The sequence below is a fragment of the Bos mutus genome, chromosome 6 (genome assembly GCF_027580195.1).
Source record: "Bos mutus isolate GX-2022 chromosome 6, NWIPB_WYAK_1.1, whole genome shotgun sequence".
Taxonomy (NCBI): Eukaryota; Metazoa; Chordata; class Mammalia; order Artiodactyla; family Bovidae; genus Bos; species Bos mutus.
In genome coordinates this window covers 17,439,987-17,464,585 of record NC_091622.1, presented here as the reverse complement: position 1 = coordinate 17,464,585, position 24,599 = coordinate 17,439,987, and positions in this window count along the sequence as shown.

Below are 24,599 nucleotides of genomic sequence, written 5' to 3'. Positions count from 1 at the left end.
AAGTCAGGAAGATCCGCCAGGAGGAGGGCATGGCAACCCACTCCAGTATTCTTACCTGGAAAATCCCATGGACAGAGGAGCCTGGTGGGCTACAGTGCATGGAGTCGCAAAGAATCGGACATGACCGAAGTGATTTAGCACACACGCACTTTTGAAAATAACCACTTTATCAGTAAAAATCACAAGTCAAATACATAAAGGAAGTTATAAAATATTTAATCACAGAGAAGCCAATTTAATTGTGCATATTTCTTATAAAAAACAAAATTAAAATACTTCCATACTATAAGGAACCAAGAAAATTGGATTGAACCTGAGACATCCATTAGTTTTTAAAAGGCAAATCTAATTTAAAAGCATGTGTGCTTATTTTAGGCTGCAACAAATATCAATAGCAATTAGGAAATTATAAATTCATAACATAAATCAAGGTCCTAATTTCAGAGATAGAACATTATCCTGTTATTTACAGGCTTGGGGATACTCAGAATTTGCCCTAAGAATATAAAGTGCTAACCACAGTTAAATACAGTTCTCTTTCTTTCCTCCTCCTCCTCTCCCCTTTCCTTCTGCCCAGCCTTCCCTCGTCCCTAATCCTTTTCTCCCCTGATGTCCAGAATACTAGGTAGGTCACACTAATCTGAGTCTTTGTAAGGTGGTGTTCTGAGAAACACATAGATTCATTTCACGTAAGGTAGTCAGAAGACCAGAAGCTGTGTTGTGTGTGTATGTGTGTGTGTGTTAGTCAGTCAGTTATGTCCGACTTTTGCGACCCCATGGACTGTCAGGCTCCTCTGTCCACGGAATTTTCCATGCAAGAATACTGGAGTGGTTTGCCATTTCCTTCTCCAGGGGATCTTCCTGACCCAGGGATTGAACCATTGAACCATGTCTCCTGTATCTTCTGTATTAATTCTTTACCACTGGGCCACCTGGGAAGACCCTGAACTTTATCCTGCTGGTGCCTTAATCTTGGACTTACCAGCCTCCAGAACCATGAGAGAGAAATGTCTGTTTATCAGCCACTCAGTCTGAGGCATTTTATTACAACCAACTGAACAGACCAAGATGGTACATATGTCTATAGTTTCTCCAGGGCACTCATTTATGTCTCATTTTGTAATTTATGCAGAAAAACAACTCAAGAACTAGATTCTTAATATATCTAGGTACCGTACAGTACCTTTAACAAAAATATTTCCCCCAAAGTACATTAGATTTAAATTAGTGATAATGATCTGTCTACATCAATACAACAGCTGCTCTTAAGTACAGTGGAAACTGATTTATGATTAGAAGAAGAAGGACAGGTAAAACTAGGCACTGAAAGCTAAAAGATGAAACAAAGTGAGGTACTATTGTGATTTGATAGTGCTCATAAATTCTTACAGAAGACAGAGAGTTGCAAGTCTGCCTGAACTTACGTTACTCCTCTATTAAACATGTGTGTACACCCCAGCATTTAACCTATAATAGTCAGATGTAGGGAAAAAATGGAAAGGTCAAACCTGTAGAGACCCATAGGTTAAAAAGAAACAAAATTAATGCAACTAACTCATATGCTGACCTCCAAACACTGGGATGCAAGAAACAGCAAAATATTTCTCTGTTGCATTCAAGAGTAAATCTAGATAAAGCAAAAAATACAGAAAAATATATGCAAGTATGTTCTCTCTCATCAAATCATAAAAAGGTCTCCAAGGGAGAGTTTTACCTAAGGAAAATAAAAATAAATGCGAGAAAAGTGTAAGGACTATGGAAATGACAACTAGGTCTCAGAGAAATGTACTAGCAGAGCAACTGGTCCGAGAATCATATTACTGAGATTTTACAGTTGACTCCCTTCATGTGCTTTTTCTGGTTTTCCACTAACACTCTTTCCATGTCTAGACAGCTTCCTGCCTTTTGATCCACCTCCATGTGGCAGAAGTCAGAAGACTCACTCCCTTGGCTCACTCACAACTAGGCTGCAGGCATGGAACCTAGGCTTCCCAAGCACACACAACCACAGGAGACATTAAAGCATACATGAGCTATGTGGCAAGGCAGAGCTGCAGGAATTCCATTCTGGGGGCAAAGGTAGCTGCTGAGATGTCATCTCCTGTGGTCAGAAGACGGAAGTCCTGGCATCTCAAGTCCACAGTGAGTGGTGTGCCCTGTACAGTCAAGTTTCACTGAAGCCTTCACTGGCACAATGTGGTGATGTGGTTTGGGCATTGTTTCTGACTGTGTGGCCTCTCAACCTGGCTCTCTAGTCCTCCGAAGATTCTCTGAGCTATCCAACATTCCTTAGGAACTGTCCTTTTTTCTTCTTCTTAACCTATCGAGAGCAGTTTGTTTGCTTTATAAACCAAGAGCCTGAATAATGCATGCACTCCATTCCATTTCCTAGGGCTGCCATAACTAAGTACCCTAGACGGGGTGGCTTAAACAGCAGAAATGTATCTTCTCATATTTCTGGAAGTGAGAAGTTTGAGATCAACCTGTTACTAGGGATGGTTTCTTCTGAGGCTTCTCCCTCGACTTTTAGCTGGCTGTGTTTTTCCTGTGTCTTCACAGGGTCTCGCCAGTAAGTGTTCACATCCAGATTTCCTTTTCTTGTTGGATTAGGGCCCAATCCAATGACCTTCTATTACCTTAATCACCTCTTTGAAGACCTTATCTCTAAATACAGCCACATTCTGGGGTCCTGGGAGTGAGGACTTCAACATATGAATGGGACACGGGGTGGGGTGATGCAACTCAACCCACACACAGTTGTGCTGGTGAGAGGAAAGGGGACCGACAGTTGAGAGAAGAAATTGACCACTACTGAAGCTGATATACACACTCTACAAAAGAAAACAGAACACTGTAATATGTCTATACCTAAGACATGTATGTGCTAAACTTTAGCAAGAAAATAGCACAGGGGACTTCCCTGGTGGTCCAGCGGTCAAGAATCTGCCTTGTGATACAGGGGACTCAGGTTCAATCCCTGGACGGGGAACTGAGATCCCATACGCCAGGGGGCAAATAAGCCCACTCGCAGCAGCTGGAGAACCAGCACACCGCAGTGAAAGACCTCAAGTGCTGCAACCAAGATCTGATGGGGCCAAACAGGTAAATAAATATTGCTTAAAAAGAACATGACACAGATGTAAAAGGGAACACTGAGCCATTGTTAGGTGAGGTGATCAGTTTAAACCCCAGATCTAGATAATAAAAATAATAAAATTTGGTCAGAATTCTTTGGATAGTTGACTAAACCTTCTACCTAACATTACATGCTGACCCCAGCTCAAGTTCTACTTATTTTAGAAGGAAGTACATAGTATGTGGGTTAAGAGTATGAACACTGGAAACAGCTTCTTGGTTTAGACAAATCAATAACGAGGTTTTGCGACTTACCAAACTGTAAACTTTCTGTACCTCAATTTTCTCATGTTTAAAACAGGGGTAACAGTAATTATAGGAGTCAAATATATACTACATGCAAAGCATTTATAATAGCTGGTACTCACTAAGTCCTCAACAGATGGTAACTTTTCATTATCTAAAACAAAAATCCTTCAAAAGTTGTAAATGCACAATACATTTTATTCTTTAAATTTCCCATCCAATACATTTCAAAGACTGCTACTTTTCTACTGCTTCAAAGATTTGACCCTCTGCCTTCTCACATTCTTTATTCTCTCTAAAGGGTCTTAAGCTGCTGCTGCTAAGTTGCTTCAGTCGTGTCCAACTCTGTGTGACCCCATAGACGGCAGCCCACCAGGCTCCCCCGTCCCTGGGATTCTCCAGGCAAGAACAGTGGAGTGGGTTGCCATTTCCTTCTCCCAATGCATGAAAGTGAAAAGTGAAAAGAAGTTGCTCAGTCGTGTCCAACCCTCAGCGACCCCATGGACTGCAGGCCACCAGGCTCCTCCATCCATGGGATTTTCCAGGCAAGAGTACTGGAGTGGGTTGCCATTGCTTTCTAAAGGGTCTTATGCATTTGCCATTTTCTCTGCTCATTGTCTATCCTGATTTATTGCTGTCTTTACATGTATGTATACACATCTTTAGTAACCTTCTCTTTTCTCTCCTTAATTTTAAAAACTTCTCAGTTACCTCAGAAAACTCTCTTGATCTCTGGCTCCAATTTCAAAGAGTCACTATATTTTGAAATAATATGTTTCAGTTCAGTTCAGTTCAGTCGCTCAGTCATGTCCGACTCTTTGCAACCCCATGAATCACAGCATGCCAGCCCTCCCTGTCCATCACCATCTCCCGGAGTTCACTCAAACTCATGTCCATCAAGTCAGTGATGCCATCCAGCCATCTCATCCTCTGTCATCCCCTTCTCCTCCTGCCCCCAATCCCTCCCAGCATCAGAGTCTTTTCCAATGAGTCAACTCTTCGCATGAGGTGGCCAAAGTACTGGACTTTCAGCTTTAGCATCAGTCCTTCCAAAGAACACCCAGGGCTGATCCCCTTCACAATGGACTGGTTGGATCTCCTTGCAGTCCAAGAGACTCTCAAGAGTCTTCTCCAACACCACAGTTCAAAAGCATCAATTCTTCAGCGCTCAGCCTTCTTCACAGTCCAACTCTCACATCCATACATGACCACTGGAAAAACCATAGCCTTGACTAGACAGACCTTTGTTGGCAAAGTAGTGTCTCTGCTTTTCAATATGCTATCTAGGTTGGTCATAACTTTCCTTCCAAGGAGTAAGCTTCTTTTAATTTCATGGCTGCAATCACCATCTGCAGTGATTTTGGAGCCCCCCAAAATAAAGTCTGACACTGTTTCCACTGTTTCCCCATCTATTTCCCATGAAGTGATGGGACCAGATTACACTAATTTTGTGGGGCCAATTCTAAAAGTGAACACTAGATGGCAACATTCCTATATTGTGCTGTTTTCCCAGGACAGTTTCTGACCATGGCAAATGTTGAGAGCCTCAAAATGGAACTGCATGATTCTTTGTTTGCCTGTTTGTTTTAAAAATCAAATAAGACTTTGGATCTTTTCATAAAGGATCTCTGTAGTGGCTCATTCTTGAAAACAGAGTATTCTTTTTATATCTTTTATGATCACTAATCTTCACCTTTTTGAAAATTTTGTTTTTTTCCTTAAAATAACATAAATATAAATTGTCTATTTATTCATTGTATTGTATTATGCTTATGGCATATTAAATAGATTTAGTTCTTTGATATAACTAATATATATATATATATTTTTTTTTTTACTTTCTTCATGTTTTCCTTTGGAAATTTGAGCTCAGGAACTGTAAAATAATACGTGAGAATTTCCTGATAGTGCGGATGAAGGAGAGCAGAGATATGTTTCTTTGAAAAGGGAATTATATAACTCTTCTAAATTTCCTTAGGAAATTAAAATGTTAACTGAGAAATTATCTCTGGTAAAATGAAAAATTTATTAAATAAAAATACATTTATTGTAGTTAAGACAAGGAGTTTTAAATACAAAAGATTATTTATGACTCCAAGATAAAAATAGACAAAGAATATGAAAAATGAACTAAAGAAGATGTACAGAAAGCCAATTACTATATGAGAGAGTTGAAAATCACTAGCATTAAAAAACAAAAAAGCAAAAATAACATTTTATTTTGCCAAAAACGCGATCTGGGGTTTTTTTCTCCTCGATCCCTGGGTTGGGAGGATCCCATGGAGGAGGGCATGGCAACCCACTCCAGTATTCTTGCCTGGAGAGTCCTCGTGGACAGAGGAGCCTGGGAGGCTTCAGTCCATGGGCTGGCAGAGTTGGACACGACGCAGCTACTAAGCACAGCACAGCACACAGTGAGTATAGTTAAAAACTTGCATTCAAATCCCAGCTAAAAAATCTACCTACCTATGTGACCTTGGCCAAAATTTTTGACCTCTCTCTCTGTTGCAGTTTCCTATTCCATAAAATGGGGTTAATCAGTAGAATGAGACTTAAATGAGCTAATGAAAGTAAAGTTCTTAAAAGAGTACTTGGTTGAAAAAATACTTTGGGTAAACTAAGTTAAAATACTTTATTAAAATTTTTAAAGAGAGTATCTGGCACATATGGGCTTAGCTAATTATTTAACAGCTATGTTAGCACTATTTAAATGTGACTAGTATAACTGTTCGGAGAAGGCAATGGCACCCCACTCCAGTACTCTTGCCTGGCAAATCCCATGGACAGAGGAGCCTGGTGGGCTGCAGTCCACGGGGTCGCCAAGAGTCGGACACGACTGAGCAACTTCACTTTCACTTTTCACTTTCATGCATTGGAGAAGGAAATGGCAACCCACTCCAGTGTTCTTGCCTGGAGAATCCCAGGGACGGGGGAACCTGATGGGCTGCCGTCTATAGGGTCGCACAGAGTTGGACACGACTGAAGCAACTTAGCAGCAGCAGTATAACTGTTACAACTTGACTGGAGAATGGAGATTGGGTATAGAATGTTTACAGAAATAAACAATAGAATTTTTAAAATTATAATAGAATTAAAGATGAGTGGGTAAAATAAGACTAATATGAATAACCTGATCTGAAAAAGAAGCAAAAGAATTTTTTAGAAATGCAATCATCAAAAAAATCTAAGGCACTAAACAGGTTAAACATATATAGAAATAAATTCAGATACATCAATAATTATCATAACATAAATGAATTAAATTTACCAGTTAAATGACTGTACAACTGTGTTTTTAAAAATCCAGCTAAATACTGTTTGGAAGAAAGGGACATAAAGCATAAGGACATATGAAGGCTGAAAGTAAAAGTAAGTGAAAAGACATATGTGGTAGATGGTAACCAGAAGAAAGCTTGATGGCATGTTAGCATTTAAATAGGAGGGGTTTTTTTTGGTTTTGGGGGAGTAGGTGGGGTGGGGAGGGTTGTTTTGTTTTGTTGCTGCAAAAAGCTTTACTGTTTCCATTTGGTCCAAGGCTTGGAAGAGGGCTCCAGGGTGGTGAAAAAGTGGCCTAGTGCCTGCAGAGAGAGGCTTCAGGCGGAAGCCCTGACACCAGATCAGATCAGATCAGATCAGTCGCTCAGTCATGTCCGACTCTTTGCGACCCCATGAATCGCAGCATGCCAGGCCTCCCTGTCCATCACCATCTCCTCCTCAAAGGCTGCTGGGCTTCCAAGGCTCCTTCCGACTAGTCATGCTGGATGGTGAGCCTTTGGAAGAGACACTCAGCCAGCCCAGCCTGGGGACCAGTCCACCATTGGAAGTTAGTCAGGAGATTGCCCATCTTCTCCGTGAGTTTCACTTCCTCATCTAGGAAGTGGCTCTCCAGGAAGTCACAGAGGTGGGGGTCTGCATGGGCAGATACTAAGAGGGCCTGGTTCAGTTTCTTCTCCATGAGAATGCAGCTTCCACAGTGTCCTGGGTTTTACCCCACTCAACTTGAGATGGCTTCTGTACATCCTGGAAAAAGGTGCAGCCGCTGCCCTCGTTTTTCCTTTTCAAGAGAGGCTCAGCACCCTAATTCTTCTCAGCCAATTCCCTGAAACTGTGGCCCATGCCCTCCAGAGTTATGCTGTTGTGGTGGAAATAGAAGCCCCGTGGGGTAGGTGTAAGAGGCTGGCCAATGCAAGGTGACCAGGAAGTTGAAGGCAGCCTCGACCTTGGTGGAATAATTCTGAGGAATCTTGGAGTTCATGGTTCATCGGTAATAAGGAGCTAAGCTCAAAAATTGGTGTTGGCTGGTCCCAGAGGTCGAGGATGGCCGAGTGGCTGGTTCTAAAGTTGCACTTGGAAGAGAAGCTGGAAGGTGGTCAGAGGCTGGAGCAAGGGACATCCCGGGGTCTGTTGCATCAAACACTCTGAAGCAAGAGACAGATTGGCAGGACCACTGAGCGCACTGTCTTGAAATAGGCTTCATGACCAAAACTATAAAAGCCAAAACCAAAAAACTAAAAACATCATCAAGGAAGACTGAGTTCATCAAGAAGCTGCAGCGATTTTAATTTTGCATGCATCTGAGCAAAAACCGTCAAATTTTCTAAGTAACTGTTGTTGTTCAGTCGCTCAGTTGTATCTGATTCTTTGTGACCCCATGGAGTGCAGCCCACCAGGCTTCCCTGTCCTTCACGATTTTCCAGAGTTTGTTCAAACTCATGTCCATTGAATCAGTGATACCATCCAACTATCTCATCCTCTGTCATCTCCTTCTCCTGCCTTCTATCTTTCCTACCATCAGGGTCTTTTCCAATGAGTTGGCTCTTCACATCAGGTGGCCAAAGTATTGGAGCCTCAGCATCAGTCCTTCCAATGAATATTCAGGACTGATTTACTTTAGAATGGACTGGTTGGATCTCCTTGCAATCCAAGGGACTCTCAAGAGTCTTCTCCAGCACCATAGTTTGAAGGCATCAATTCTTCAGCACTCAGCCTTTTTTATTGTCCAGCTCTCACTTCTGTACATGCCTACTGGAAAAACCATAGTTTTGACTAAACAGACCTTTCTCAGCCAAGTAATGGCTCTGCTTTTTAGTACACTGTCTAGGTTTGTTATAATTTTTCTTCCAAGGAGTAAGCATCTTTTAATTTCATGGCTGCAGTCACCATCTGCAGTGATTTTGGAGCCCCCCAAAATAAAGTCTATGACTATTTCCATTGTTTCCCCATCTATTTGCCATGAAGTGATGGGACCAGATGCCATGATCTTAGTTTTTTGAATGTTGAGTTTTAAGCCAGCTTTTTTACTCTCCTCTTTTACCTTCATCAAGAGGATCTTTAGTTCCTCTTCACTTTCTGCCATAAGGGTGGTATCATCTGTGGATCTGAGATTATTGATATTTCTCCCAGCAATCTTTACTCAAGCTTGTGCTTCATTCAAAAATTACAGGAAAAAACTAATAAATGTATCATGTAATGGAAGATTTCTGTGTCATTTGCTCATTTTATTTAATAAATGTTCTCAGGTGTCTGCATGCTAGGAACTTTTCTATTCATGAAAATATGACTGTGAATGAGACATAAGAATCCTTTTGAAGTTTACTATACTGGAAAGACGGAGTGAAATATACAAATAAATACAGTAAAATCCTGTGAAAATACACACAGGATATGATGAATTCTGAGATGATAGAACGGATGATTTGTTCCTCACCACTACCGAATCCTGCAGATGGTACAAAAGCAGAGTGACGTTCTTATTCTGGGGTTGGGGAATGGAAAATGACAGCGGGTAGAGGGAGGAGCCTGGCAGGAAAATAGCGCAAAACCCAGAAGGCAGGTGGAGTTTGACTCCTGCTAGCTCAGCGACCTCCCAACTCAATATTCCCAAACTGGGCCAACAAAACTTTTGCCATCTAGCCGGCAATTTCCTGGAATCACTGGCGCTGCCCTCAAGTCAACGGCAGACCCTGAATCCTTCCCATCAGGACAAACTGGAGAGAACAAGCGCCGCTAGATGGCGCCAGACTACAGCGGGGACCAGGATGGGTTTTGGAGAGCAGGACTGGGCAGGGTCTCCTACCCATTTTATTAATCTCACGCTGAAAGACACACAGGAAATCAAAGACAAAAAGACTGGAACGGAAGACCTAGGACTACACTATTTCTCAAAGGATGTGATAATCTATGTAAAAAATGGAGAACTTTGCTTATTAAAAGTAATAAGAATATACCATAAGATTAATATGTAAGATTCAACTGCACTTCTGTAAAATTTAACAAGTATTCAGAAAACGCTTCTATAACAATATACACATCAGTTCAGTTCAGTTCAGTCGCTCAGTCGTGTCCGACTCTTTGCGACCCCATGAACTGCAGCGCGCCAGGCCTCCCTGTCCATCACCAACTCCCGGAGTTCACCCAAACCCATGTCCATTGAGTCGGTGATGCCATCCAACCATCTCATTCCCTTCTCCTCCTTCCCCCAATACCTCCAAGCATCAGAGTCTTTTCCAATGAGTCAACTCTTCTCATGAGGTAGCCAAAGTGCTGGAGTTTCAGCTTTAGCACCAGTCCTTCCAATGAACACCCAGGACTGATCTCCACATAGAAAACATAATTTAGAAAGAGATTGTATTTAAATAGCTCAAAAATAGACATCTAAATTAAACTTAATAAAAGATGTACAAGGTCTGTACAGAAAATATATAATGCATTATTAAAAGACACTCAGAAAATCTAAGTAAATGGAGAAATATATTCATGGACACAAAGGCTGAATTTTTTAAAGTGATTCTCCCCCAGTTGATGTGCAGAATTAACATAATCTTGATCAAAATATCAAGAGAGGTTTTGTGAAACATTACAGCTGACTCTGATATTTATATGGAAAAGGAAGAAAACCCAAGGCACTTTTCAATTTTTATTGAAGGAGAAACTTGGTCAAAGAGACACTGAAACAATTGAAACTAATGGTGAAACCATAGTAATTGAGATAATGTTGTTTTGATACAGAGAAGGAAAAAAAGGTCACTGAACAAAAGGGAGAGCCCAAAAGACCCAAGAATATATGGAAACCTGGTTCGTGACAGAGGTGACAATGCTGATCAGTGATGAACTGAGAACTGAGAGTAAATAAATAGGTGAGTTTCTTTTGGTAATAAATAAACAGGGAAGAAGGAAAAATTCTCCCTTTTAGAGGAATCTCGTGTAGAAGGAATGAAGAGATAGCAAATGACCATTTAGCAACTATTACAGAAAAGGCAGAGGAACCAGAGATCAAATTGCCAACATCTGTTGGATCATCGAAAAAGCAAGAGAGTTCCAGAAAAACGTCTACTTCTGCTTTATTGACTATGCCAAAGCCTTTGACTGTGTGGACCGCAACAAACTCTGGAAAATTCTTAAAGAGATGAGAATACCTGACCACCTGACCTGCCTCTTGAGAAATCTGTATTCAGGTTAGGAAGCAACAGTTAGAACTGGACATGGAACAACAGACTGGTTCCAAATAGGAAAAGGAGTACGTCAAGGCTGTACATTGTCACCCTGCTTATTTAACTTATATGCAGAGTACATCATGAGAAATGCTGGGCTGGATGAACCGCAAGCTGGAATCAGGATTGCTGGGAGAAATCTCAATAACCTCAGATATGTAGATGACACCACCCTTATGGCAGAAAGTGAAGAAGAACTAAAGAGCCTCTTGATGAAAGTAAAAGAGAAGGGTGAAAAAGTTGGCTTAAAGCTCAACATTCAGAAAATGAAGATCATGGCATCTGGTCCCATCGCTTCATGGGAAATAGATGGGGAAACAGTGGAAACAGTGACAGACTTTTTTTCTTTGGGCTCTAAAATCACTGCAGATGGTGACTGCAGCCATGAAATTAAAAGATGCTTGCTCCTTGGAAGAAAAGTTATGACCAACCTTGACAGCATATTAAAATGCAGAGACATTACTAGACCAACAAAGGTCAGTCTAGTCAAAGCTATGGTTTTTCCAGTAATCATGTATGGATGTGAGAGTTGGACTATAAAGAAAGCTGAGCGCCAAAGAACTGATGCTTTTGAGCTGTGGTGTTGGAAAAGACTCTAGAGAATCCCTTGGACTGCAAGGAGATCCAACCAGTCCATACTAAAGGAAATCTCTCCTGAATATTCATTGGAAGGACTGATGCTGAAGCTGAAACTCCAATACTTTGGCCACCTGATGTGAAGAACTGACTCATTAGAATAGACCCTGATGCTGGGAAAGATTGAAGGCAGTAGAAGGGGATGACAGAGGATGAAATGGTTGGATGGCATCACCGACTCAACGGACATGAGTTTGAGTAAACTCTGGGAGTTGGTGATGGACAGGGAGGCCTGGCGTGCTGCAGTCCATGGGGTAGCAAAGAGTCGGATACGACTGAGTGACTGAACTGAACTGACAGTAAAAATTGATTCAGACAAAAGTGTCAATGGATGTCAAAGCTATTAGGTTGAAATTTGATTAATAAGATAGCTACACAGTCTCAAAGTATCTCTCTACAAATCACTTATTAATTACAAAGGGGGAAATAGTGCTTTTAGAGATGGTAAACCTGGAAGGTATCACCATAACCAAGTAATCAAAGTTGACATTACCAAAAATAGAGAATAATGACACAGTATGCTTCCTGAGCGTTATGTGGAAAAGGACACAACCTCACTCATAATATTCCTGCTAAAAAAGTTATTAACTAAGTCTAATTGTGAAGAAACATTCTGTGAAGAAAATCACGAAGAAACACCACATTGATGGAGAGTCTACAAAATAATCGACCTGAACTGTTTGAGTATGTCAGGGTCAAAAAACACAAAGACTGACTGGGGAAGTGAGACTGAAGAGATAATTCCGCTAAGTACAATATGTGATCCTGGACTGGGGGGATCCTGGACTAGATCCTATGGTGGGGGGATGGGCTTGGGGGTGGAGTAGTGAAACGGAGCAGAACCCTATGGTCCTTGCCCCCCACCCCATGTCCTCTGCGTGCCTTTTGTCTGTGGAAAACTAGTCAAAGAATAAGTTTAATCAGAGAAATGAGAAACACAGGAAAAAAAGGGAAACAGTCAGTTCAGTTCAGTCACTCAGTAGTGTCCGACTCCTTGCGACCCACAGCACGCCAGGCCTCCCTGTCCATCACCAACTCCCGGAGTTCACTCAAACTCACGTCCATTGAGTTGGTGATGCCATCCAGCCATCTCATCCTCTGTCGTCCCCTGTTTCTTCTGCCCCCAATCCCTCCCAGCATCTGAGTCTTTTCCAATGACTCAACTCTTCGAATAAGGTGGCCAAAGTACTGGAGTTTCAGCCTTAGCATCATTCCTTCCAAAGAAATCCCAGGGCTGATCTCCTTCACAATGGACTGGTTGGATCTCCTTGCAGTCCAAGAGACTCTCAAGAGTCTTCTCCAACACCACACTTCAAAAGCATCAATTCTTCGGCACTCAGCTTTCTTCACAGTCCAACTCTCACATCCATACATGACCACTGGAAAAACCATAGCCTTGACTAGACGGACCTTTGTTGGCAAAGTAATGTCTCTGCTTTTCAATATGCTATCTAGGTTGGTCATAACTTTCCTTCCAAGGAGTAAGTGTCTTTTAAACAGTCAAAGGAGACCAAAGAATAATCACGTAGTCATTAAGCATAGTCAGGAACCTTTAGCTCTTTCCCAAGGACTGTAGATAATATTCTGAGCCATATCCTGTGAGCTGTCATAGATACCAAAACACCGAGTGGAAGAAGTTAACTATTTGATGACCAGACTATATCCACGACAGAAGCTGCCACAATTCTGAGAATCGGCCTCAAAGAAATGGGAACAAATGGACCCTGGAACTGAAGATTAACTGTACCTGAAACAGTCGAGGTGACGCTGGTCAGACCACTGATGACCAGTTGGAAGATGACTGTCAGAGCTGACTGTGCTGTTTCTGCATGTAGCCCTCCCCGCTCTTTGGTCTAAGCATCTCTTGCCCCAGGGGGCAGGGCGGGGGAGAGTTAGTCTTTGGACAGATGTTCGCCACCATCCTCCCCAGTTGCTGGCATCTGAAATAAAGCAATTTTTCCTTTCCACCAACTTGGCCTGTTTATTGCTTTTGAGTGATGAGCAGTCAGACCCCAAAGACTCCTCTTTTGCTAACAGCAGAGTGGCTTGTTGTTGTTTAGTCACGAAGTCGTGTCCGACTTTTTTGTGACCACGAGGATTGTAGCCTACCAGTGAATTGTAGCTCAGTTGGTAAAGAATCTGCCTGCAATGCAGGAGACCTGGGTTTGATTCCTGGGTTGGGAAGATCCCCTGGAGAAGGAAATGGCCATCCACTCCAGTATTCTTGCCTGGAGAATCCCATGGACAGAGGAGCCTGGCAGGCTACAGTCCATGGGGTTGCAAAAGTCAGACACAAATTAACAACTAAACCACCACCGTCAGGATCCTCTGTCCACGGGATTCCCCAAGCAAGAATACTGGAGAGGGTGGCCATTTCCTTCTCCAGGGGATCTTCCCAACATCTCCTGCATTGGCAGGCAGATTCTTTATCACTGAAGCACCAGGGTAGCCCAGGATGGCTACAAAGGATATTTATTAGAATAACTGGTGAAAGTTGAAAATGGGCTATAGGTTAAACATAGCAATGCATCAGTGTTAAATTTTCCAGTTTTGATAACTGGATGTCCTTGTTTTAGAAAATATATACCCAAGTATTTAGAGGCAAAAAGGTATAATATCTACTAACTTATTCTCAAATGGTTCGGAAATGACAACAATAACCATGTGCACAGAGACACAAAATGAGAAAACAAATGTGGTAAATGATGACTGTTGAGTTTAGTGAAGGGTATGCAGAAATGTCTGGCAATATTCTTTAATCTTCTCTGTGTTTTAAATTATTTTTAAATAAAATGTTTAAAAATAGCAAGGAAAAAGTAAGTAGAAAACTGGAAACAGTGGTAGCGTTTGTGAGTAGTGGGAGAGGCCTGAGGGTGGGGAAGGGAAGAACACATAGGTAGATGCAACAGTACTGATGATGTGCTAGTCCCCAAACTAGATGATGAGCTCGTGGACATCCATTTTATTACGTACCTTTAACGATTAGGTATACATATGTATATTGTATACTTTGGCCACCTAAGGCGAAGAGCTGATTAATTTGAAAAGACCCTGATGCTGGGAAAGATTGGGGGCAGGAGGAGAAGGGGATGACAGAGGATGAGATGGTTGAATGGCATCACCGACTCAACGGACATGAGTTTGAGTGAGCTCCGGGAGTTGGCAATGGACAAGGAGGCCTGGTATGCTGCAGTCCATGGGGTTGCCAAGAGTCTGACATGACTGAGCGACTGAACTGAACTGATACATTATGTACTTTTGTACATGTAAAATATTATACTTTAAAAGATGATAAAAGAAAGAACAAAGAAAAAGATAGTAAGGCACGAATCATGCAATCTGATGAGCTGTGTGTCCTCAAGTATGTTTCTTTTCCTCTCTGAGGTTGTCCTCACCTACAGAAAGGGAATAAAAGATCTACTGTGTAGCTGTGTTGTAAAGCACTTGGCAGTGAGCGCTCATTAAGTGGCAGCTGCTGTTGTTATTTTCTCTGATAGAGATAAGGGGCATACACCTACAGAGATAAAGCCTGATTAAAGTAATAGAAGTTTGAAATAATCTTTGGGATCAGTTGGTGAGGAAGTTATCCAGGGAGTAAAACTGAGCTAATGTTGGAAATCATTAAGTAGTTTTAGAACCAATGAGCTTTGTCTATTTTTTCCAAGCTGTACTCCATGATCAGGAAGACTTGGAGAAAAACGTATTTATGCTGGAAGGTGTAGAGGAAGGTCAACAAAGCAGAAAGGCTGCTGAGAGTGAGGCAGATAGCATCCTGCCTAGGCTATAAGTTAAGTTACTTCAGTCGTGTCTGACTCTGTGCGACCCAATAGACGGCAGCCCACCAGGCTCCCCCGTCCCTGGGATTCTCCAGGCAAGAACACCGGAGTGGGTTGCCATTTCCTCCTCCAATGCATGAAAGTGAAAAGTGAAAGTGAAGTCGCTCAGTCGTGCCTGACTCTTAGTGACCCCATGGACTGCAGCCTACCAGGCTCCTCTGTCCATGGGATTTTCCAGGCAAGAGTACTGGAGTGGGTTGCCATTGCCTTCTCCATCCTGCCTAGGCTATAGCCTTCTATTATATAAAGTTTTGGAAAATGAGACACAATTTGGAAGAACTAGAAGATATAAAGTGAGCTGATAATTTACTAGATTAACTGGAGACTATATGAAGAATTCCTAGCAGAATAATGATTTTCCAGTCCAGAATAAGGACATCCATTTCTATCTTTTATGTATCAAATAAAAAATCATTCTAACACGATATATGTACACTAAGTTAGACAGATGCCCTCATAGTTTACCTACATTTGATATACGAGAGCCCTTAACAAATTGCAACAAAAGAAAAAAGGGAGCAAATATGTAGTGAGCTCCCACTTCATTCAAAGATAGCTCTGCTGTAAGGGTTATAATTGAGGATTTGGTATTAGCTAGTGCATGATTGATTGAAATTTTCATTTTTCCGTATTATTTGCTTTCTGAGTATATACACACAGGTAATTTTGGCGTATCATGCATGAAACTAAACTCAAAAAGTATGAACACTAGAGCAAATTTAATGATGCTTATACATTGAAAGTGTGAAAGTGGAAATTGCTCAGTCATGTCTGACTCTTCACAGTCCATGCAGTTCTCCAGGCCAGAATACTGGAGTGGGTGGGTGTTCCCTTCTCCAGGGCATCTTCCCAACCCAGGGATCGAACCCAGGTCTCCTGCATTGCAGGTGGATTCTTTACCAGCTGAGCCACCAGGGCATTACTAACAGTCAATTCAGTGAAGAAAAGAAATAATATCAGTAGTCTGGCATCTCAAATGTCAAATGTTTTTCCATATAGATAGTATACAGAAAAATCTGTCACCCTAAGTACTAGAAATGCTGCTGAAGAACCACTATACTAGCTGTTGGTGTATGGGAAATACTTTTGTTTTCTTCCTTCAGTGTTTATTTCTTAAATATGAATTATTTATATTATATATCAACTATTATCACCTTATTTTATATAAACATAATATATATTAATGGCACCCCACTCCAGTACTCTTGCCTGGAAAATCCCATGGATGGGGGAGCCTGGTAGGCTGCAGTCTGTGGGGTCGCTAGAGTCGGACACGACTGAGCGACTTCATTTTCACTTTTCACTTTCATGCATTGGAGAAGGAAATGGCAACCCACTCCAGTGTTCTTGCCTGGAGAATCCCAGAGACGGGGGACCCTGGTGGGCTGCCGTCTATGGGGTCGCACAGAGTCAGACACGATTGAAGCGACTTAGCAGTAGCAGCAGCAGCATTATTATCTATTATTTATTCTTTCCTTTATTGCTTCCTATACTAAATGCACAGACAATTTCAGAGATGAAGGCAGGTATATGTGGTATTAAGTTAGAGATTTTAAAAGAAATTTATTATAAAATTTTGGAGTTATATGTATAAAAATAGGTAACCCCAACCATTGTCTTGTTCTGACTTTGACAGTTTCACATCATGCAGTCACTATATTCTCCAAAAATAGAATTACATAGAGAAGTTATAACAATTAATGTGAGCTTCCTGAGAAATGCAGTTTTAGAGGAACTGAAGAATATGGGGAGGAATGATACTTGCAAACCTAGGAGTGTTGTATTTGAGTCAATATAACAAACTAGTTATGAGGAGGCACCAGTGAAATGAAAAGATCTTAAAGAGAATGATCTTTCTGGTCCAGGAAGATCCCACATGCCTCGGGGGCAAGTAAGTTCACAACTACAACAAGAGGAGACACCGCAATGAGAAGCCTGCGCACCTGAGCAGAGAGCAGCCTCTGCGCGCCACAACTGGAGAAAGCCCTTGCACAGCAATAAAGACCCAGTGCAGCCAATAATAAATAAATAGTTTTTCAAAAAAAAAAAAAAAAAGAGTAAGATGACTTGATTCATGACATATTTCTGCCAAAACTATCTTTGAAAAAATGTTTCATAAAGAATAAGAGAAAATAATACACTACTATCACAGGCTTTAAAATATAAATGGGGATTTCTGATTCCATATGATAAATTGAACGGATGTATCACTTCCATTCTCTCCTGAATTCCTATTAAAATGATAGCAACAGGTTTTGTAGGATGGAAAGCTGATGAATTGGGAGAGTAGAGAAAATTGAACCTAATTTCTTCCAAAAAGGAGGAAAAACCAAACTCAGGAACTTGGTTGTACAGAAAGACAGTGAGGCACAGATCTGGAATTCAGAGAATCGTTTGAAAGTCTATACATGAGGCAGTTAGACCCCAAAAAGCCTCTTCCAAAACCTCAGACATGAGATTAATTCCTTCAGAACATGAATCAAAAAGGTTCTGAGCTTGAGGAGAGAAAGGTTCAGAAAAGCTCAAAGGGAGCCAAGGGGCTGAAAATAGGTGGATTAAGTGGAAGTTTGTGTATTTATGGGAGAAACACACAATCACCCTTTCACCAGCCCTGTTTCCCCTTCCAGATCCTCAAATCCCTGTAGCCAGGCACAAGACTTGAGGGTCTCTACATAGAAACTGAGTGACCCCTGAGAATATTCTGCAAATTCAAGGCCGTCGTCAGGCATGAGAGTCTCAAACAAACATACAAATCATGAACTATGACTAGAAAGCAACCATTCAAGATTGGAGCAGGAGAACAAAAGTTTTTGGAAATAAATTCAAAATGGAACTCAGATTATTTGACAAGTATTGGGCCATATTTAGAAAAATTATTTGGAAGACTACCAAATGAATAACTGATACAACTGTTGACTCCAGGGGAAATGAAAAGAAGCATAATCATGGTACACTGCTAGTTTCAGCAGTGAAATATGCGTAGACAGTCAAAATAATGTAAACACATAATAAAATCTAGCCAAATCTGTGATCTGATTATATTGGGAGGTTGGAGGGGAAAAAAAGTAAGTTGATCATATAAGAGAGCTAAACCCTTACTTACCAATGTGTAAAGTCAATAGACCATGTATTGCTATTGCTAAATTGCTAAGTTGCTTCAGTCGTGTCCAACTCTGTGCGATCCCATAGATTGCAGCGCACCAGGCTCCCCTGTCCCTGGGATTCTCCAGGCAAGAACACTGGAGTGGGTTGCCATTTCCTTCTCCAATGCATGAAAGCGAAAAGTGAAAGTGAAGTCGTTCAGTCATGTCCAAGTCCTAGCAACCCCATGGACTGCAGTCCACCAGGCTCCTCCATCCATGGGATTTTCCAGGCAAGGGTACTGGAGTGAGGTGCCAAGACCATGTATAAATAGATATAATAAATTATATCAGCATAAACATGTAATTCTCATGTATAAAAATAAATACCACAAGACACAGGGGAGATTAGAAATAGGGAGTGAGACTGGCCACAGGAAGAGTTTTTAAAAATTATAAAAAATAGCAACCCACTCCAGTACTCTTGCCTGGAAAATCCCATGGATGGAGGAACCTGGTAGGCTACAGTCCATGGGGTCGCAAAGAGTCAGACACGACTGAACAACTTCACTTTCACTTTTCACTTTCATGCATTGGAGAAGGAACTGGCAACCCACTCCAGTGTTCTTGCCTGGAGAACCCCAGGAACGGAGGTGCCTAGTGGGCTGCCGTCTATGGGGTCCCACAGAGTCAGACACGATTGAAGAGACTTACCAGCAGCAGCAGCAGCATAACTATCTATTGTAGCCCATTATTTTGATTATACTATCAAATAGTAGCTTATACATGAGCTTATATTCTGTGTTTTTCAACAATGTTTAATCCATGATTTCATTTGATAAGCAAACAAAAACCATGTATTGTTTTTAATATTATTTGGAGATTGAAATGAAGCAAACTTTGTGGCTAAAAACAATTTAAAGCAATAAGACAAAAATAAAGTTCATAGGTTAATAAAAAAAATAAAGCAATGAGACAAAATACTGTTTTGTTTTCAAACTGCACATACTCCTTGCCTCTTCCACAGAATGGGATAAGAACATGCCTCCCAATCCTGGTAAAAATAACAGTTGTTCACTCTTTTTCATTTCCTGGCTAAGGATCTTAAAGTTTCTCCTTATTTCAATCAATCCAATTTAATGTATTCAATCCAAACTCATTGTTTCCTGGCTTTCTAAGCCTGTCCTCCTCTCCCCTAGAGGCTAGATTTCTACCTATCTAGCCTTATTTTCCATTTCATCACAATAAGCACCTTCTGTTTGAGTTATATAGATGTCTCAGAACCCTGTCCACTCTGGGCCATGCCTGCTGTCATCTTTTGGGTCAAGCTATGACTTCAATACCTGGGCCTATTTCCTCTGTACCTGACCAAGGCCTTCTTATCCTTCAAAACCTGCTTCAGGATTGGCAAAGATATTTTTCATCATAATTCTACTATTTTATCATCCTTGAACTTTGGTTTTTTATCATTACAACTTGAAAATACTATTTACTGAAGACAACAATTTGAAAATTTTGTTTATGACCTTCTCAGACAAAGGAAAATTTAAACAAATGAACATTTGTCTAAATTCAAGACAAATGTGCTGAATCTATTGGGTTGGCACCATACCAATAATTTCCACAATGTGATGTACCAGTGATTTTTTTTTTTTTTTTTAGCATTGTGGCATTTGCTATTAAAAGACCATCTCTTTAAGGCACCCAGTCCCAACAACAAGAACACACACAAAATTTTTCAATGCCTATCTGAAGGGACAAACAGTAAATCAAGATTAGATTAAGATACCAATAAATCTGATAAGAATTAATTTTTATATTGATGGTTCCTGTTAATTATTTTAAAGGCTATAGTTTTTTTTATATTTATTGTAGGAACCACATAATAGTAACAGAAAACAAAATAAAAAGCAGGGGGGTGGGGGATTGTCTATACTTTTACCACCCAAAGGAACAGTTTTTCTTTTTTTTATTTCTCATCCCCATAAATACATAATTTTACATATAAAGTGTTATACTTTTTACCTTGGTATTGTATTATAAACATTTTCATGTTATAAGACCTTCTTCATACTTATTTTAATACTTAAACAATAATCCACCTATAAATATCTGTATAATAATTCATCTATAGTAGTACCATAATTCAGAGAAGGCAATGGCACCCCACTCCAGTACTCTTGCCTGGAAAATCCCATTGATGGAGGAGCCTGGTGGGCTGCAGTCCATGGGGTCGCTAAGAGTTGGACACGACTGAGCGACTTCACTTTCACTTTTCACTTTCATGCATTGGAGAAGGAAATGGCAACCCACTCCAGTGTTCTTGCCTGGAAAATCCCAGGGACGGGGGAGCCTGGTGGGCTGCCGTCTACGGGGTCGCTAGGAGTCGGACACGACTGAAGCGACTTAGCAGCAGCAGCAGCAGCACCATAATTATTTGTTTCTCTGTCATTAGTCATTTACAGTTCCTTCCAATTTTTTTAGTAGACTGTGGACAAATAGGGACTCATATGCACGAACAATACTTGTCAAATTTAAAACGTACATCCTCTGACCTAGGAAATCTGTCTCTTGGATTCTATCCTTGAGAGATAATTACAGAACTGTGTAAGCATATATATGCTCTTTGCTGCATTATCTAATAGTAAAAATTCAAAGTAATCTAAATGTTTGCCCATAGGGTGATAGCTAAATAAACTTTAGTAGACCTATATATCATATATGGTCATTGAAAAAATGAGTTAGGTCTGTCTGGGTTGACTTGGAGGACATTCATAAACCCAGTGAATGGCAGTGGAGTTAGGGAGGGTATGAGTTTTAGATAAATAGAGCTCATGACTGTGGGGAAAAATGCTATACATGTGCATTTATAACACATTTTACAGATGTGCTTTCTATATTTACAAATTTCCAAAAATTGTAAAGCATTTAGTTCACTTCAGTTCAGTTCAGTTCAGTTCAGTCGCTCAGTCGTGTCCGACTCTTTGTGACACCATGAATCGCAGCACGCCAGGCCTCCCTGTCCATCACCAACTCCCGGAGTTCACTCAGACTCACGTCCATCGAGTCAGTGATGCCATCCAGCCATCTCATCCTCTGTCGTCCCCTTCTCCTCCTGCCCCCAATCCCTCCCAGCATCAGAGTCTTTTCCAATGAGTCAACTCTTTGCATGAGGTGGCCAAAGTACTGGAGTTTCAGCTTTAGCATCATTCCTTCCAAAGAACACCCAGGACTGATCTCCTTTAGAATGGACTGGTTGGATCTCCTTGCAGTCCAAGGGACTCTCAAGTCTTCTCCAGTACCACAGTTCAAAAGCATCAATTCTTTGGCACTCAGCTTTCTTCACAGTCCAACTCTCACATCCATACATGACCGCTGGAAAAACCATAGCCTTGACTAGAAGTAGTTCACTTAGTTTATACAAATACATTGAAAGGTATGAGGGAAAACACAGAATGAAGCATAATTCGTGTACACAGGCTAATTCAAAGTTTAGCTTTTCTGGTGGCTTAGATGATAAAGAATCTGCCTGCAATGCAGGAGACCCAGGTTCGATCCATGGGTTAGGAAGCTTCCCTGGAGCAGGGCATGGCAACCCACTCCAGTATTCTTGCCTGGTGGGCCATAGTCCATGGATTGCAAAGAGTCAGACATAATTGAGCAACTAACACTCACACTCACCTCAAAACCCATGGGTAGATTTTCTTTTAATTTAAATTTATTTTTAATTGGAGGATAATTGCTTTATAACATTGTCATGGGTAGATATTGACCAAACCATTAGGTAGTTCAATTCAATTTAAGTGTTATAATCTTAACAAGAAATATTAAGGTTGTTATTCTATTTAAGATTAAAAAATTAAATTTTGGAATTGATTATTTACTAGATAGTGAAATTATGATCATGCATGGTAATAAAATTAGAATGAATTCTAGCAATCAGAATCCAACAACACATTAAAAAGATCATACACCATGACCAAGTGGGCTTTATCCCAGGGATGCAAGGATTCTTCAATATCCGCAAATCAATCAATGTTATACACCACATTAACAAATTGAAAAACAAAAACCATATGATTATCTCAATAGATGCAGAGAAAGCCTTTGACAAAATTCAACATCCATTTATGATAAGAACTCTCCAGAAAGCAGGAATAGAAGGAACATACCTCAACATAATAAAAGCTATCTATGACAAACCCACAGCAAACATTATCCTCAATGGTGAAAAATTGAAAGCATTTCCTCTAAAGTCAGGAACAAGACAAGGGTGCCCACTTTCACCATTACTATTCAACATAGTTTTGGAAGTTTTGGCCACAGCAATCAGAGCAGAAAAAGAAATAAAAGGAATCCAAATTGGAAAAGAAGAAGTAAAACTCTCACTATTTGCAGATGACATGATCCTTTACATAGAAAACCCTAAAGACTCCACCAGAAAATTACTAGAACTAATCAATGATTATAGTAAAGTTGCAGGATATAAAATCAACACACAGAAATCCCTTGCATTCCTATACACTAATAATGAGAAAACTGAAAGAGAAATTAAGGAAACAATTCCATTCACCATTGCAACAGAAAGAATAAAATACTTAGGAATATATCTACCTAAAGAAACTAAAGATCTATATATAGAAAACTATAAAACACTGGTGAAAGAAATCAAAGAGGACACTAATAGATGGAGAAATATACCATGTTCTTGGATTGGAAGAATCAATATAGTGAAAATGAGTATACTACCCAAAGCAATTTATAGATTCAATGCAATCCCTATCAAGCTACCAACGGTATTCTTCACAGAGCTAGAACAAATAATTTCACAATTTGTATGGAAATACAAAAAAACCTCGAATAGCCAAAGCTATCTTGAGAAAGAAGAATGGAACTGGAGGAATCAACCTACCTGACTTCAGGCTCTACTACAAAGCCACAGTTATCAAGACAGTATGGTACTGGCACAAAGACAGAAATATTGACCAATGGAACAAAATAGAAAGCCCAGAGATAAATCCACGCACATATGGACACTTTATCTTTGTGAAGGAGGCAAGAATATACAATGGATTAAAGACAATCTCTTTAACAAGTGGTGCTGGGAAAACTGGTCAACCACTTGTAAAAGAATGAAACTAGAACACTTTCTAACACCATACACAAAAATAAACTCAAAATGGATTAAAGATCTAAACGTAAGACCAGAAACTATAAAACTCCTAGAGGAGAACATAGGCAAAACACTCTCCGACATACATCACAGCAGGATCCTCTATGACCCACCTCCCAGAATATTGGAAATAAAAGCAAAAAAAAAACAAATGGGACCTAATTAAACTTAAAAGCTTCTGCACAACAAAGGAAACTATTAGCAAGGTGAAAAGGCAGCCTTCAGAATGGGAGAAAATAATAGCAAATGAAGCAACCGACAAACAACTAATCTCAAAAATATACAAGCAACTCCTACAGCTCAACTCCAGAAAAATAAACGACCCAATCAAAAAATGGGCCAAAGAACTAAATAGACATTTCTCCAAAGGAGACATACAGATGGCTAACAAACACATGAAAAGATGCTCAACATCACTCATTATCAGAGAAATGCAAATCAAAACCACTATGAGGTACCATTTCACGCCAGTCAGAATGGCGGCGATCCAAAAGTCTACAAGCAATAAATGCTGGAGAGGGTGTGGAGAAAAGGGAACTCTCTTACACTGTTGGTGGGAATGCAAACTAGTACAGCCACTATGGAGAACAGTGTGGAGATTCCTTAAAAAACTGGAAATAGAACTGCCTTATGATCCAGCAATCCCACTGCTGGGCATACACACTGAGGAAACCAGAAGGGAAAGAGACACGTGTACCCCAATGTTCATCGCAGCACTGTTTATAATAGCCAGGACATGGAAGCAACCTAGATGCTCATCAGCAGATGAATGGATAAGAAAGCAGTGGTACATATACACAATGGAGTATTACTCAGCCATTAAAAAGAATACATTTGAATCAGTTCTAATGAGATGGATGAAACTGGAGCCTATTATACAGAGTGAAGTAAGCCAGAAAGAAAAACACCAATACAGTATACTAACGCATATATATGGAATTTAGAAAGATAGTAACAATAACCCTGTGTACGAGACAGCAAAAGAGACACCGATGTATAGATC